The sequence below is a fragment of the Mixophyes fleayi genome, chromosome 1 (genome assembly GCF_038048845.1).
Source record: "Mixophyes fleayi isolate aMixFle1 chromosome 1, aMixFle1.hap1, whole genome shotgun sequence".
NCBI classification, from domain to species: domain Eukaryota; kingdom Metazoa; phylum Chordata; class Amphibia; order Anura; family Limnodynastidae; genus Mixophyes; species Mixophyes fleayi.
The window spans coordinates 407260879-407279396 of record NC_134402.1 but is presented as its reverse complement, the minus strand read 5'-3'; the positions used below and the strand labels follow the sequence as shown (position 1 = coordinate 407279396).

At 41.4% G+C, this 18518-nt stretch overlaps 1 protein-coding gene across 1 annotated transcript in view; it reads right to left on the bottom strand.

Annotated features, from left to right (window-relative positions):
• The window catches only part of POLK (DNA polymerase kappa), a 79095-nt gene extending 63377 nt beyond the window's left edge, over window positions 1-15718 (bottom strand). Inside the window, exon 1 of the mRNA XM_075181999.1 lies at window positions 15616-15718. The gene's annotated coding sequence lies outside the window, so the exon portion shown is untranslated. The remainder of the gene's footprint in view (window positions 1-15615) is intronic.
• Window positions 15719-18518: the final 2800 nt, after the last annotated feature.

Sequence of the window (18518 nt, the reverse complement as noted above, 5' to 3'; positions counted from 1 at the left end):
CCAATATTTTCATTTTGTGTCACCTATTAATAAGTGTCTGAAGATTCTTTTGCATAACTGTGAAATCATTGAAAAGTCTAAAAACATCCCAAACTTCAAGTATAATAAGGGTTAAATCACACAAAGCAAATTGTATTGTTCTGTTAAAATGTTTCTTCCAGCAAACAAAATATGGATATGGGTATATATTATGTACTTATAAAATTTTATTGATGTTTAATAACAATAAATTTTGATATATTCATTTACAACCTCACGTTTGTATTATTGGGAGCCCAGTGTTAACGATATCCAGCACTGTTTTTATTTTTGAAACTTACCAGTAGCTGCTGCATTTCCCACCCTAGGCTTATACTCGAGTCAATAAGTTTTCCCAGTTTTTTGTGGTAAAATTAAGTGCCTCGGCTTATATTCGGGTCGACTTATACTCGAGTATATACGGTATGTGTATATACCTACCATTTTGTCTATATGCATTTATATTGGTTTTTATTGCTTTTACTATATTTGTTATAATTTTATTAAACATTGATTCGGTGACTCTGCGCAATTCTCTATCTTTGCTTTTGTTTTATATATGGAGGTTTAACACTGCCTCTTTTTGAGTTACTGCATTCGATACCGAGGTTTTTTTAACTATACCAGATATACATGGTCTATATTAGCGCCAGAGATTAAAGTTGTTTGATTGTTACAAAAAGCAGCAACTTTTTGACTGCAATTTTGAATGCCTTTTATCTGTTGACATCCAAAAATATGACAGATCTGCCTTGTTTTCAAATGCAATACGTGCTTCATTATTGCATCGAAGCTCAAGAAGTGCCTCTGCCAACCCTTGAGGCTCTTCTGGTACAACAGCAATTTCACATTCAAAGGGGTCTACAATCCAACTGACAGCATGTGAATCAGCAGCATTAACCCCAGGAATTTCATTTTTACCCCATTTGGGGTAATTTACCCCTGTTCCCTGACCACTGAGCTAGAATATGCACCTATAAGATGGAACATATGCAGCACATTGACATCATAGCTACCCCTATGAAAAAATGTCATATTACATAAAATAATGCTATAAGACAAATGTTAACAATAACAAGGAAGAGAAGTCCTGCACTGAGACTTCTAACAAACAAGGATATTTTTTTCAGTTTCTCATTAATAGGTAATTTCACACGCTTCCATTAACTCCAAACAAAACTAATTTCACACCATTAGAATTGTTATTACTAGATGAAATCTTGCAAAGTGCTTGGTTTTAGTAGCTTCCCATCAGAGGACTGATGTTTAACCACTTCATGAATACATAGTCACCACCCATTCATTCATTTATTGATCAAAATGACCCAACATTAAATTTCTTTGTTGGAAAAAGTATATGTGAACCTCTAGGATTATCAGACCAGTTAAGGGGACAATTAGAGTCATGAGTGTCAATCAACGGGCTGACATTCAAGTGTGAGTTTGAGTGGCTTATTAAAAAACATAAACCGGAGTTTTCACTACAAAAGATTGGTCTTCACCACACAGGTTTGTGAACGTACGCCATGCCTTGATCAAAGGAGATTTCAGAGGATCTCAAACAGAGTTGTCAATGTTCATCAGACTGGAAAAGGTCACAAAACTGTTTATAAAAAGTTGGGCTTCACCAATCTACTGTCAGGAAGATATTGGATCATTCTGACTACACATTTAGGGGCATATTCAATTCTTTGTTTTCCGCGCCACGGAAAAACTATTACAGCTGGATTTCAGCTGCGAGCTGAAATCCAGCGAGAAAATTACAGTATTAACTGTTGTTCCGCGCATTATTACTGTAATGACGGTAATAATGCGCGCACCGCAAGATATTGTGCGTTTCCGCCGAGAATTGAATATGCCCCTTACAGTCACATTTATCCAGAAAAATCGAAAAAGAGTTCACAAACTCTAGCTCCACTGTGTGAGATATTATATAAGCTGATCACATTTATATTAAATACACATATTACGAACACTCAAGTGTCCCAATATTACAGTCCAGGACCATTCCGCTCTCTTCCTTCTGTTTACTACGCAACTTCCAGGTTTTGTGGTTATTGCTGGATTGTGAAAGGAGCAGCATATCCACTGAAAGGAACGTATACTATATGTATACTAGTTATACATGATAATATATTATAATACATAGGTGAGGAATGGACTTAACCAACTCAATACCAACGTTAAAACAATTAATAAAAAGTCCACTAAAATAAATACACATGAAAACAGTTCCAATAGATCTGCTGCTCCTCTCCTAGACCCTCAGCCAATAAAATATCAACCTGTAGATTAAGAACATAAAAGGAGAGTGCAGATAGCGCAGTATGTTAAAATATCAGCAGCTGGTTAATGGCGTACATTTATACAAGGGTATTAATGCTTATCTGGCTGAAAATATAGTCTTTGGTGACAACCATATGTGTTTCGCTATTCTACTTCATCAAGGGTGTGGATTCCCTTATCCGTAAAGTGCTACGGGGCCTATTTATCAAAGATCTCTCCCCTCTAATTTAGAGGTAAATCCCCGAAAACAGCAGTTTTCGGGGACTTACCACTAAATTACTATGTATTATTGCAGCATCGCAGCAGATATCTCAGATATCTGCTGCTTTGCTTCTCTCATCGGTTTACTGAGCACTCCCCATAACAGTGTATGGGAAGTGCTCAGTAACGCTATGTATCAATGACTGATACTTAGTTTTCAATCATGGTAATGTACGCCATCTGAAGCTGGCGTACATTACCATAATTGAAAAGTTTCACTGAAAACAGCGCTGCTCTGACGAGCAGGGCTGCACAGCGCATGTGTGGAGGGATCATGTGATCCCACACTTGCCTCAGGTTCCGTCAGACAGGGATCTCTGTGCGCATGCCCGAGTTTACTGGTCGGCGCATGCGCACAGGGGTTGAAAGAGGGGCGAGCAGCTCCGCAGAGGGAGGAGAAGAGAAGACTTCAGTGACAGGTAAGTGTTAATCTTCACAGGAGCAGCCGTTTTTCGGAACGGCTGTTCCTGTGTTGATTTTTTAATACATATGAGAAACTTTTCAATCCGCATCTATGCGATGAGGATTGAAAAGTTTCATTCATATTATGCGGTCATTGGTAAATAGACCCCTAAATGTTATACAATACACAACATTCCTTTGAGAAAATGGACTAGTCACATGCTGATGTCTCATTACAGCACACGGCAATGACAATATTGCAACCCTTGATTACATCATCTAATATACTTTTATCTGATAGTCACCCTGATAAGCACGGCATTTCCAATGTAATAACAGCGCGCAGGCATTCCATGGCCCAGGAAACAGTCTTATCACTAAAGAAATGAGAAAGCATCGAAAGCATTTATGGGCAGAGAGCCATGTGTTTTATAAGGGACTGACCTAGAGGAAACAAATGTGGAGGCTAATTTATATGACAATGCAGACCATGCTGCTCTTACTGTGCTTCAGGTGCCTGAATTGATGAACCTATTAGGCCAGGAGAACACAGTGACATAGTTTACTTAATAGATTATTTTATCTCCAATTTTCTACAGTCTCAGTCATTCTGCCAAAGACACTTAAAGAGCAAATGAAACCACTATTTGACATTAATATAAATGAAAGGCTGGGTATTACGGAGATGAATAATATATAGGAAATAACTGTAGTGTGTATCCTAGCTGAATATGTCCACGTTCAGTTCTCTGTGGCAGGCTGCCACGTTAGTAGGGATGAACTTCTCTAACAGAGACAGCGGAAACAACAGCCTAGAAGACTCTCTTGGCTAAACTGCGGAAATGGATGAATGCACATACAGGGGCACAGCCAGTTATGTCACAGCAGCTCAAATGACTGCAGTGTCCACTTTTTGGCATGTATCAAATCCCTTCAGGACACAGTGCTAAAGATGCGGGAGCATTGGGTGACTAAAATTTGTCTCAGATCAGCACCTCTTTCGTCAACCTTGTATGTACTTGTTCTGTTTTCATGTGGTATTTATATTCTGTATGATTTGTCATTCTTAGTTCCCAGTGCTGCTTAGTATAGGGGCACCTTACAAACATATGACGATGATGGTAAAATGGAATGGGGAGATACTACTGTACATTTGGAAAGAGCATTTAGTGCGTGTCAGGTCAGCCATAAAGGATAATGTTGGGGTTTAGTGATACTTAAGTAACATTGATCATGCCTCATTTCATCTAGCCCATTGCTTTTGAGATGTGCACCATATATTTATAGAACATTATGTATGGCTTTAGATGCTGTCTAAACAACTACAAACAAGTGAAGTGTATTAACTTTAATTGATACCGTATCATTATGACAGGAGCCTCAAATGACTCCTCTGTGCGGTCACTATAGCTTCTTAATTGCCTCATTTCCCTTCTCCACATTGTGACACTGCTTCCGTCACATGAAGTCCTGCCATCACCTTCACAATCCCACTAGTGGAAACATCACTGCCTCCCACAAGATCAACACACTGAACTCCTGCTGCTGTAACCATACTGATGATCTCATTGGCTACAGCTTGTTTTAGCCCGTCCTCTTCAATACTAATGATATTCCAGACTACAGCAGGCAAGGATTGACTTAAGGGCAGTGCCCCCTTACTGACCTGTCATGGGCGACATATGATGGCTCCCCCATCGGATGTCGGTCATAATTGGCTGTCTGTTTGGGCTCCTACACAAGGAACTGTAGAACAAATATCTTGTCCTTCCGGTGCAATTTTCAATTCTACCACACCTTTAACACATGGGATTCCCGCTCTCTAAATAATTTGCCCACAAGAGGGCACTGAACACATAGGTGTTTTGTACAGTATGCAAATAGAAAATGGATATGAGCAAATTAAGTCAATGAGAAGGTAGGGGTCTGTTACAGAGACATCTGTGTGTTAAGCCAATGGGAGTGTAGGAGGAAGGGGCTGTTGTAGAGGTGTCTTGCACAAGATAATACGGAGGTCATTCTACCACTATGCTCTTGATTGTTGATGGGAGCGCTGCTCGGTCACAACATGGGGGCTCTTCTTAGTCTTCCTCATGGGGTTTTACCTCTTGTTTTATTGGCCTTCTCAGTAAGTCATACTTTACGAAACAAGCACTTTTTTTGCTTTGATCATGTTAAAATCTGGATACATTTACTTATTATATTGTCATGATCTCATCTTATGGTTCTCCAATGATAAGCCTACACTGTATACCAATACATGCACCATATACCACCCGCACTGTTCCTCATTTACAAATAAAACAGAACATTGCTTTTCTACTGTGTGGAGCTAGTCACAAATTGGGTTTTTTTGCAAAAAAATAAAATAAATTAAAATTATAATTTTGACTAAAAAATGAGCCACCTAAGAGAGAACTCTGTACAGGTTATTAAGAGTACAATGTAACAGTGTGCAACACCTATCTATGTTAGAGAGGTATCCTTTTGTGGATTAATAACTGCTCTGCAGACCCTCAGCTACACATGGAACACCCTCTAAATGACCTCCCTCCACCCCTTTAGTGTCATTAAAGGAATTATGTTCTGGAAAGCAAAAATGTGCTTTCTACATGTGGGTGCAGAACTAGGAGCATTCATGCACCCAGCAATGAACATTTTATCTGCCTAGTTACTCATCAGCTACTACATGAGAAAAATTTTGCAGCCCAGCCGATTACCACCAAAAACACCATCACAAAATAGCATTTGCACTTTAGTAAGTACACAGAAATAGTCAACAAGCCGGTATAATGTTATACAGGACAGCCTGGAAATTACTACAGAACTAAACACAGAAACCATTACCCTGGATGTGGGGGACTAGCAGTTCTGCTACCAATAAAGGTTACACTGAATAACCACTATATGGGAACAGAAAGCATATTACAAAAATAGGGTGTCTGTGTCAGTACACAATAACAGAGCTGTAAAATATCTGATTAAAAACCAACCTGAGCAGGAGTTTTAAACAAACGTTTAGTAGTAAGTGGCATCCTGCACAGTTTCATAAACACACATATCCTATGCTTCAATGCCAGGAAAGTATCTTTACGTGCCTGGGAATACTGCCTGACTCCTGTGAACCTTGGCCTTGCAGACTTTTGTGAAGCACAGAATGAAATATTAAAATGAACATGTCAGAGTTTATCTCACAGATTCTAATAGTAACATGAAAGCTTGAAATAAACAAAGTGATCCAATTATAACTTTTCAACGTTAGAAAAAAAACCTGACATCTGAAAGTGACAAATTATTTCATTAAGAGGTTTACACAACTGTGGGGCTCATTTCCATTCACACTTTTCAGCGCAGACACATGGATTCACAATGTAGCACCATTCTCTCACTTATTACTTGGTGAACCCATGTAATCACCGAGAGGAACTGGGCCAGTCTCTCCGAGTATGGATGCATCTTGTGCTCAGTGGTAGAAAATAAGAGATCTGGTGCTCGACATTGGTTGGCCCTAAAAATATTACAATTATAGGCTGTCCGATATGAGCAACAAATTCACAATTCCAAATCAGAAAAACAATTCCAACTTCACTCACCAGCGCACCACTAGAGGTAACCAACACAAAGACCCAAATGGGAAAGGAGTCAGTGGAAGGTAAGTAATGGCAAAACAGTGCAGTCCATAGCTTGTTTCCTTCATTATAGAAGTTGGATATCAGTTCTTGTACAGTTCCTGTATTTTTGAGTTATCAAAAGGAAATGTCAGACAAGTGCCATATTTTAAATGTTTCTAAAACATCTTTCACGGTTGAATTACCATTTAATTATGGACTTTTAGGGGGGGAAAAAAATAGAAGAATCTGGTTCAAATAATTTACCACAAACAGATATTTGGTTGATGTCATACGAGGATATTTACAATCAGTACTTATGCTTGCTTGGTATATAAAGTTTCCTGAAAGTGCTGAGTTTTAATAAAGATTTAACATTTTGAAGACAAGTCCTTAAATGCCAGCACACATTTACAAGGATTTGAGGCAATGCTGTCAATATCTCCACATTCTTAGGATTTACTGTCCCACTCAGGAATCAAGACAATCCACTTATCAGAATACAAAGGTTATAACCTTGGACAGAGCAGTTCATGCAACTGCGATTGGGAACAGCAGCACAGGCGACCCTACATGACTTTATGATGTTACATACACAATGTTATTATAGGGCCCAACATTTCTAGTAGCTCCCCTGATGGAATGCATCTATCAGTAACTAGAAATGTAAACTATTATAAACACATGCTATCTGACCGTTACAAGTCTCAGCCTCATGAAAAAGACATGTACCTCCTATATACCAATACAAAAAGTAATAAAGGAATAGGCTACACTATCTCTGGGGCACACACTAGTGGCTGGGTGGGTGCTTCTTACAGACATATGTTCACATGACAATTTGGATGCTCCTGATTGGCACTTTGCGCCTATGTCATAGGAGCTGGTCCCTGCAATCACTATCTGTTATAGGTTCAAATTTACACCAGTGCCAACTTTTTTTTTAATTGCTGGTTCCCAATATTGGAAAACACAGTAGTATGCCCACAACAGCTTGCCTACGTGGCTGCATTTCTGTTCACAGACAACTTTTTCACAAAAAAAAAATAATGAAAAAACAACACATATTTATGTACATTGCACAATGTACCAGATCTCATTCTGAACAAATGTATGCGACAAATTACCAATAACAAAATACTTATACACTGGTAAATGATGATTACAAGGCTAATTACAATGTATGGGTCAGTTCCATTAGCTTCCTTGACAAGATTTAACATCATATAGCTCCAAGATGGGATGTAAGCACTCACAGGGCTTGAATAAGTAATTCTGTATGAGAACTTTTCATTGAGCCAGGTGCGAACCACACCATACAGATGAATACACAGGTATGAATTTTACAAGCGTATTTTTGAAACTGTCTGCAATGGCTCAAAAAATGACATGGAATGTCTAAGAAGGAGTGGATAGGTGGCCCGGGATTTTTGTGTGAAAATATTTTTTTACAAATGAAATTGACAATAATAATAATTCTTTGTTTATATAGTAACTTTCTCCAAATTCCACTGTCAGCACTGTACATTGTTGCAGAGGGTGAGGCAGCCATCTTGGGTGGGCTCAGCTGTAACTCTATGCAATCCTTCACATCAGTATGTTTTTGGACTGTGTAGTAGGAAACCGGAAAACCCAGAGGAAATCCATGCAAATGCAGGGAAAACATATGAACTCCATATAGCGCTGTGAGGCCGCACTGCTAACCACTGTGCTACAATGCTGCACTATAAAAATATGAAATAGACTGGCCAAGCAGCATACATACTTTAACGCATACACATTTACAAACTTTAGACACATATTCAGTAACCCTGCATTTCAGGACAGAAAAGGACTACCATTACATTTACATAAAGATACTACAAAAAAATTGTTCCTTTTTACCGTTTCACACCAAACATAATAATTTTAACCTGCTGAATTCACGTGGATGCAAAACTGTTACTTGTTTCAGAGAGAAAACGGAAAAAAATAAAAATGTTATGGGAGTAACTTTAACCTTCTGCAAGATCAAGGGCACAACTTACCAGAAGGAATAAAAAGCTCTCAGAAATGTCTCTTTCATTTTCTCCAGAATACTCTGGGGATTATCTCTTCCGTTACAGACACAGACACAGCTTCTATTATAGAATGTCTGCAATTCAATATATCTAAAACATGTCAAAAACACTTTTTGGGTCCAGTTTTTAACATGGCTACAAAAATTAGGTATCCATTTTGTATGCTAAATCTCTCAGGATGTTTTTCCTTAAATTAGAACAAAATAAAGCATATACATGAAGAAGAGACTTGTGAAAAAGGGCTTAAACCAATAATATACATGCACCAAAATCAATGATACAGTGTGTACCACTGCCAATCAATGGCTTGTGCTTAATGGAACTTTACACGATCATTCTACAACCCAGGGGTATAAAACAGCAGCTGAAGACATCCAGCACATGTTACACTCTAATTGGGAGACTTGTTGTTGAGTGAATTTAATTTATTTTTCTGTGACATCCACACTCCCCAATTACGGGGCACAGAAGCAATAGTATCTATACTGGCTAGAAAATGTGCCTCGTCGAGACTCTGTTATTTGTATTCTCTGGTGGTCTATAAGATATTATCAGAGAACAAATACATAACCACAAAGAATCGATTAAGGCAATTTATGAGAATGAACAGCTGACAAGCTGTCTTCACTGCATGTTAATTGATCCGCTCTCCTCTTCACCAACTTTGGGAGGGGGACAAACATTGAGTACAGTGTACAGTATGGTAGGTTTACAAACTCCAGACTGCCGAACCCCCATGGCCTTAATGAACAAATGTCTTATTCTTGCTTTGATTTTTGCTCACCTGTGAACCACACACTCCTCACACACACCTGGATTATTTGGCATTATTATAACATTGATGTGGCTACATGGGTTTTATTTGTGGGTTCATCTTGCTGGTTGTCCTTTATAACGGTACTTCCTTAAGTAGGCTGCATGTTCTCCATGGGTATTATCAAATTACCAGTGTTCTGGTATATAGCCCTCTGTACTGTAGAGATATATATGATTTTTTATGACCTTATATATTATCGATTTTATATTCTCGTGATTACATTTGCTGGATTTTATGTCTAAGTGAGGCCAATCCCCTTATTTCAGATCAACCGTGCCTTATTATATAAATGTTTATAATACTTAAGCAATATTAATACATGCACATTCTAATTTATTCGGCCTTTTTAGTGCTATTATAATAGTTTATAACACAAATATAAATCAAATATCACCTCTTTGCCTTTTTATTTTAGGAACAGAAAGACTGCTGTGATTTTTCACCTCCAGGCAAGAGTGACCTTGTGGTTAAAAAAAGATTTTTAACACAATTTGCAAAGACTAACAGACAACCTACGTTCAGTCAACTGTGAGTGTTATACAACAGCTATATAACAGAATGTGTCAGTTAGGTAGCACATGCTTCACGTGGACGTCCAAACATCTCACTTCAAGACTATGGAAAATTAATATGCAGTTGGTCCCCCTTTTGTTGCTGTAACAGCCTCTACTCTTCTAGGCAGGACATCAGTTAGATTTTGGAACATGGCTGCGGGAATTTGTATCCATTCAGCCACAAGAGTAAGGCGGGTGACGGATGTGGAGCCTGGCTCGCTTTGTGCATGGGGGCACTGCCATGCTGAAACAGAAAAGGGCCTTCCCCAAACTGATGCCACAGAGTTGGAAGCACACAATTCTCGAAACTGTCACTGTATTCTGTAGCATTAAGATTTTCTTTCACTAGAATTATGAAGCCCAGGCCAACCCATGAAAAACAGCCCCAGGCCATTATTCCTTCTCCACCAAATTTTACAGTTGTCAGAAAATATATTCGGATACTTGTTGGAAAGGTGGCACCATATGACAGAGCCACGTTGAAAGTCATTGAGCTTGTCAATACGACCCGCTCTACTGCTAATGTTTGACTATGGAGACTGCATGGCTGTATGCACCTGTTAGCAATGGGTGTGGCTGAAGTGGCCAAACGCACTAACTAGAAAGGGTGCCCGCATAATGTTGTCCATGAATTAATCATCTCCTCATGTTAAGTTTAGAGAGGAGTGCAAGTAGTTGTCGGGTAGCAAGTCAGAAAAGTTACAAAAATATCACTTAATTAAAAGAGTTATACCGCCATGGCCAAAAATATTGGCACCCTTAAAGTTGTTTCAAATACCTCACAATTTCCGCTAAACTTAACATGAAGTTAACATCAGTATTTTGTCAAAACAGTTATTTCTTAATTATTAAAGACCATTTTTATTCTGAATACTGTATACCCTTTTAAATCCGAAAATGAGTAGAAATGACACCAGCATTAAATTATTAACACCCTAGACCGGCGGTTCCCAAAGTGTGTGCCACGGCGTTGTCACAGGGGTTCCGCGGGCCAGGAATTGAAAAAACAAACAACACAAAAACTTACCAATCCGCGCGGCGTCGGGACCCAGCATCCTCTTCTCTCACGCAGTAACAGCTGCATGGGAGAGGAGGACGCTGGGTCCCGACGCCGCGCGTATTGGTAAGTTTTTATGTTGTTTGTTCTATGGCTGGCACGCAGCAGAGGGGGACAGCGTGACAGAGAAGGAGGACAGCATGAGAGGGGCAGTGGAGTGGGACACAGCGTGAGAGGGTCAGTGGAGTGGGGACACAGCGTGGCAGGGGAGGGGGACACAGCGTGACAGGGGCAGGGGAGGGGGACACAGCGTGACAGGGGCAGGGGAGGGGGACACAGCGTGACAGGGGCAGGGGAGGGGGACACAGCGTGACAGTGTAGGGGGACACAGCGTGAGAGGGTCAGTGGAGGGGGACACAGCGTGAGAGGGGCAGTGGAGGGGGACACAGCGTGAGAGGGGCAGTGGAGGGGGACACAGCGTGACAGAGGGCAGAGGAGGGGGGACAGCGTGACAGAGGGCAGAGGAGGGGGGACAGCGTGACAGAGGGCAGAGGAGGGGGGACAGCGTGACAGAGGGCAGAGGAGGGGGGGACAGCGTGACAGAGGGCAGAGGAGGGGGGACAGCGTGACAGAGGGCAGAGAAGGGGGGACAGCGTGACAGAGGGCAGGGGGGACAGCGTGAGAGAGGGCAAAGGGGGCAGCATGAGAGAGGGCAGAGGGGGCAGCGTGAGAGAGGGCAGAGGGGGCAGCGTGAGAGAGGGCAGAGTGTCTGGGGGCAGAGTGTCTGGGGGCAGAGTGGGCATTTTTGCATACAACTAAATAAGTATTTCTGTCCTGACCTAAATACTTATTACAATTTTTTGACCCAACTACTTCTAAAACAGGACTGCTCTGTAATTATTTTGGAGGGATGCCTTGAAAAAATTATGGAGACTCTAAGGGCTAGATTTACTAAGCTGCGGGTTTTAAAAAGTGGGGATGTTGCCTATAGCAACCAATCAGATTCTAGGCTTCATTTATTTAGTACCTTCTACAAAATGACAGCTAGAATCTGATTGGTTGCCATAGACAACATCCCCACTTTCTCAAACCCGCAGCTTAGTAAATCTAGCCCTAAGGGTGCCGTAAACTGCAAAAGTTTGGGAACCACTGACCTACACTTAATATTTGAGAGCACAACCTTTGGTCAAATAAATGCAATCAATCACTTCCTATAGCCATGGATGAGCTTCCTGCATCTCTCCACTGGCAGTGCAGTCACTGGTCTTCTGCAAACTTCTCTAGTGCCCCCAGATTTGAAAGTTCCTTATCTCAGCTGCTGTTTTCAGATCTCTCCACAAGTGTTCTATGGGATTTAGATCTGGACTCATTGGTGGTCACTTAACAGCGCAGCGTTTTGTCTTGAGACATTTCTGGGTGCTTTATGAAGTATGTCTGGAGAATCAGCTTTCTGACACTGGGTTCAGTTCCAAAATGGCATGGTAATCTCCAGGTTCGTAGTGCCAGGCATAAAGTGACAGGTGGAGCACAACAACCCCAAAAACATCACTGAGCTTCCTCCATGTTTGACTGTAGGGAAGGTGTTCTTATCATTTTGCTTTCTGTAAACATAGGGATGTTGTGCTTTACCATAAAGCTGTAATCCCATCCATCCAAAGCTGTAATCCCATCCACCCACAGCTGTAATCTCATCCATCCACAGGACATTGCCCTAGAAGAAATTTGGCTTGTTCAGTTGTTTTGTCATATTTCAATTGGGCTTTCTTATGTCTCTCTATCAGCAGTGGGGCCCCCATACTACCTTTTATTGAGTTGACGATGGATGGTGAGAGTTGAAACTGTTGTACCGTGTTTCTGAAGGTCAGCTTGTATTTGTTTGACAGTTCATCACGGTGCTTCTCCAACATTTGAACAATCCTGCACTGCAATCTTCAATGTGGGCAGCACAGTGGCTTAGTGGTTAGCACATCTGCCTCACAGCACTGGGGTAACGAGTTCAATTCCCGACCATGGTCTAATTTGTGTGAAGTTTGTATTTTTCCCCCCAGTTTGCGTGGGTTTCCTCTGGGTGCTCCGTGTTTCCTCCCACACTCCAAAAACATACTAGTAGGTTAATTGACTGCTTTCAAATTCACTCTAATCTCTCTGTCTATGTGTGTGTATGTTAGGGAATTTAGACTGTAAGCTCCAATGGGGCAGGGACTGATGTGAGCGAGTTCTTTGCACATCACTGCGGAATTAGTGGCGCTATATATGTAGCTGTTGATGATGATGATAAAGCATTCTCTTTGGCTACATTGCCATAGCCCTTACACTTACACTGAATAACATTACTGTGACTGGATCACTATTAAATAACTTTTGGTAAAAATGTATTTAAAGCAAATAGCGCAGGGCACTTATTTATGTAATTGCACGTGCACATATTTTTTGATATTGTGAGATAGGAAATCGCTATTTCTGAGACCAGGGGAAGAAATGTGTCTCTTGTTTAACCTTGCTATAGGATATGCCCATTCCTGATGTATGTTAGACTGTTCTTAATGTCTACTGTACATAAAAAAAATCATTTTAACAGTTGCGTCTGATTGCAAACACATATTCTAGCATGCATACACAGCTGTCATCACTTATTTTCAGCACTTACACCAGACCTGTAGCTGGTATCCTTGAGAAAAAACTTTAAGGGTGTCAATATGTTTGACTATAGGTGGCTAATACAAATTTCCAGCATATACAGTTGAAAAGTGAGAACAGTAAAGGGATTTAAACATGTTTTGGAGGGGGGAAAGGGGACCCACAGGTCAGTTTGGAGAATGAACCATTAATAAATAAAACAGGCAGACTAGATGGGTAGATAGTATCTGCTGACAACTTTCTGTATATCACATCTGTATGAGACTTCAGATAACCAAATCTGTTGTCCAACCTTTTTCCAATAACACTTCTCCAAACACAAGTAAATAAAAAGCATGAATACTATACAAGACCTTGATAAGCACCTGATACACATCAGACCTTCAAATGGGCACACATTGCCCTTAAGCTCAGTAATAAGTGAAAAACAATACATTTAATTAAAGAAAGGGACACCTATCTGTAGTAACATATCAGCAGGCAACTTAAACAAGTGTTACAAGCTACAACAAACAAATCGGACAATAAAGCAGGAAAGAGCATGGAGACGGAGGTGTAGGGTTGGAGGATCGCATACGGCCAGGGCTGGATTAACCCGGGGGCTTTCTGGGCCCAGGGCCCTCAGGCATCTGGGGGAGGGGGGGGGCAATGAAACTATTTTAAGTTGATTTTTTATATTTCTGTGTACCGCCAGCATTCATCGGGTCGGGGTGTCCCCACCCCCAACTGTCACGTCATGGAGAATGGCAAGCAGCTAACAGCAAATGTTATGCTGTTAGCTGCCTGCTGACACTGTAGTGTTTCCGCAGTGCGCAGTAATCTCCTTACTGAGGAGATCTTGTGAGAGTGAGACTATGGGGCATATTCAATTGTCTGCGTTTCCCGCGGCGTTAAGTATTACCGGTATTACGGTAATTCTAAGCCGGATTTCAGCTTGCAAAAGCCGGCGTTAAAGGTACAGTCATAACGGTAATTACGCGCACTATTACCGTAAGAACAGTAATAGTGCACAAGTCGCGTTACTTTTGCGAGTAACGCTGACAATTGAATATGCCCCTATGAGTCATAGGAACGGAGCAGAGCTATTATATTATGCTATTATATTATGCTATTATATTATGCTGTATTATATATAGGGGTAGGGGGGGGCTCACTGTACCCTTAGCCAGGGGACTTCCATTCCCTTAATCCGCCCCTAGTTGTTCATCACTGATATAAGGGGCATATTTGGCATTTGCCAAAACATCGCTGTAATTCTGATTTTGCTGCTTTTACAGTTTTATCTTAATGTCCCACTGTAACGATGGGCGACAGAAAGGGGTGGTGAGTAGCAAGACCATTAGCTGCTCAAACACCCCACTCAGTTTCTAGCAGTGGCTGCAATTAGAAGCATTTTACAGTGGGTGGTAGTGCAGCTTTAAGGAAAAATTTAACTATGAACCCACTTTTTCTTAAATTATAAACCACCAGTTGTAATGTATTTAAAAACAGAAGACATAGTCTGGTTCACTTATGGCCAAACAACAGAGTAAATATAAGTGAAAGATGGGGGAGAGGGAGAGATAAATACATTGTAAATATATCGATCATGCACAACATGTGAAGAAGAAAAACAAAATATAACCCACAAATGTCTTTTTTGACTCAAGCACAAAATTATCACAGAAAACTGGTTAATGCAAATAAATGAGACAAGGACATGTTTGGACATAGCTCTAACATCCTGTCAGACACAGAGACTAATGCACAAGCGGTTTCTTCAAGACTTTCAGACATCAACACACCTGCAGAATAACCTTGGTTTGGAAACAATGCACAAATTAACTTAAGTCAAAGTAAACAGCAAGCACAGTTATAATACATACGATCTCCCTGCCAGTCTCAGCTTAGCTGCTGTCACACTGAGGTTATCTATCAGCCTTTTTGTATAGATACTGAGCTTGACATTCCATTAAATGAATTTATAAACATTTACCAGGATCGACTGTACTTTGTCAGTTCCAGAATTATCTCACTTTCGTTTTGCCTCCATTCAAATAGAGCACTGGCTTCCCTTCTGCAGCAATGTACAGTCAGCTCCTTCTGTTTCCTGAAAGAAGCTTGATCCTCCCCCATAGGAAGCTATGTCCGCCATCTTAGATAAGGGCAAGACATACAAAACAGTTTACCAGAACAAGAACAGTCAGATGTGACCATTTAATAACATTGCTGAAAGGTGACAATCTCCACTAAAACTCTAGTCACATTTGCCTTTTCTTTGTTTAAATTTGCACTAGACAAAATAAAGCTAATTGCATATAGGTTGCTATCAGGGGCTTAAATAAACATTTGTGGGTTCCTTTACAAAAATGTGTAAGGGCTCTGTACATGATAAAGACCCCATCCCCACATCATTATTCTGTTACTACTGCTATATTTCCCCACTCTCCAAGCCTGTACCTCCCACTACCACTGCACAACCACTTGTAATTTACTATAAATGGAAAAAACAACAACATTAAATTCATAGACAATCATAGACATACCTCTCAACTGTACTGACTTAGGTGGGATAGGTGCTTGTGGCAATGCATGTGAGTTTTAGGAAGAAGTGAAGGGAAAAAGATGCCAAGCACCTTTCGTGTAGACAAAATATCTATATACTATTCAGAGCTGAGCGGGCTCGGATTTGCTGTATCCGAACAGCCCCGAACAGTGCGGATCCGAGCCCGATCCGAGCACTGTTCGGGTATTCCCGGCGGACTCCAAACTTAAAACGAGGCATTTAGTCATAATCCCGCCGTCGGATCTCGCGAGATTCGGATTCTTTATATTCCCCGCTTGCCGCCGCCATCTTCACTAGGGCATTGATCAGGGAAGAGGTAGGTCGTGTTAGTTAGTGGTATCCTCTGTCCTGGTCATTCCTGGTGTGTTAGTTAGTGGTGTCCTCTGTCCTGGTCATTACTGTGGTTCTATCCTGGTCAGTCCAGTGGTGGTGTCCTGTGCTCTGTCCTGCTGAGTCCAGTGGTGCTGTCCTGTACTCTGTCCTGCTCAGTCCAGTGGTGGTGTCCTTTGCTTTGTCCTGCTCAGTCCAGTGGTGCAGTCCTGTGCTCTGTCCTGCTCAGTCCAGTGGTGGTGCTGCCATTATTCCAGTGGTGCTGTCCTGTGTCCAGTACAGTGGTACTGCTATAGAAGTTCACTGATCCTGCAGTATAAATCCATTGGTACTGCAATATAAAGAACTACGTTCACTGATCCTGCAGTATAAGTCCATTGGTACTGCAATATAATAACTACGTTCACTGATCCTGCAGTATAAGTCCATTGGTAATGCAATATAATAACTACATTCACTGATCCTGCAGTATAAGACTATAAGTCCTGCAATATAATAACTACGTTCACTGATCCTGCAGTATAAGACTATAAGTCCTGCAATATAATAACTACGTTCACTGATCCTGCAGTATAAGTCCATTGGAACTGCTGTATAACTCCAGTCCAGTGGTACTCTCCTGTGACGCATAAAATTTTTAAAGGCTTTGCCGAGTGTGTGTGGTTTAGGGGTACGCTCTCTTGTGCTGCATATAATGGAGAACCAAAATTTGGAGGATAAAGTAGGGAAAGATCAAGAACCACTTCCTCCTAATGCTGAAGCTGCTGCCACTAGTCATGACATAGACGATGAAATGCCATCAACGTCGTCTGCCAAGGCCGATGCCCAATTTCATAGTAGAGGGCATGTAAAATCCAAAAAGCCAAAGGTCACTAAAATGATCAAAAAAAAGAAATTGAAATCATCTGAGGTGAAACGTAAACTTGCCAATATGCCATTAACGACTCGGAGTGGCAAGGAACGGCTTAGGCCCTGGCCCGTGTTCATGACTAGTGGTCCAGCTTTACCCAAGGATCTAAGCCCCCCCCCCCCCCCTCTAAAAAATTTAAGAGAGTTAAGCTGTCATCAACAACACAGCAAACAACTCTGCCTTCTAAAGAGATGTCATCACAAATCCCCAAGGTGAGTCCAAGGGTGTTGGTGGTTGCGATGTCTGACCTTCCCATCACTGTACGGGAAGAGGTGGCTCCTTCCACCATTTGCAGCACGCCCTCTGCATATGCTGGAAGGTTCACCCACAGTGCAGTTACAGATTTGGATAATGAAGGTGTCAATGTTGTACACTGGGATGAGGATATTGATGTAGCTGGCGCTGAGGAGGAACTTGACGAGGAGGATGCTGATGTGGTTATCTTAAATGAGGCACCAGGGGGGGAAACAGTTGTTGTCCATGGGATGAAAAAGCCCATCGTCATGCCCGGGCAGAAGACCAAAAAATCCACCTCTTCAGTCTGGAATTATTTCTATCCCAATCCGGACAACAATTGTATTGCCATATGTAGTTTATGTAAAGCTGCAATAAGCAGGGGTAAGGATCTTGGCCACCTAGGGACATCCTCCCTTCTCTGTCACCTGAAGACCCTTTCCGTGTCGTTTAGGAAATCTCAGCTGTTTCCTCGCAGCCACAGGTGTGGAATAAAATGAAGGAGGAGCTGTTGCCATGTCACGGTCCTCTTCAGATGACAATATCCTGATCAGCAGGTCTTTGCACCGCTATAGACTTGTGTCCGCCGGAAACAGAGACACAACATACGCTTTAAACCTATGATCGAGCACGGTGGCCAGAATGTTTTCCTCTGACTTTAAAAGAGTGACCACCCTCGGATCCTGGCAAAGCGTACGAAGGGCTTCATCCACAAGAGCTACATGCTTTGTGGAATTGCAATGCTTTACCAGCTCCTCCCTCACTTTCTCCGGCTGCTTCTGCAACAGCCTGATCAGGGGAATCACCTGACTCAAGCTGGCAGTGTCGGAACTGACTTTTCGTGTGGCAAGTTCAAACG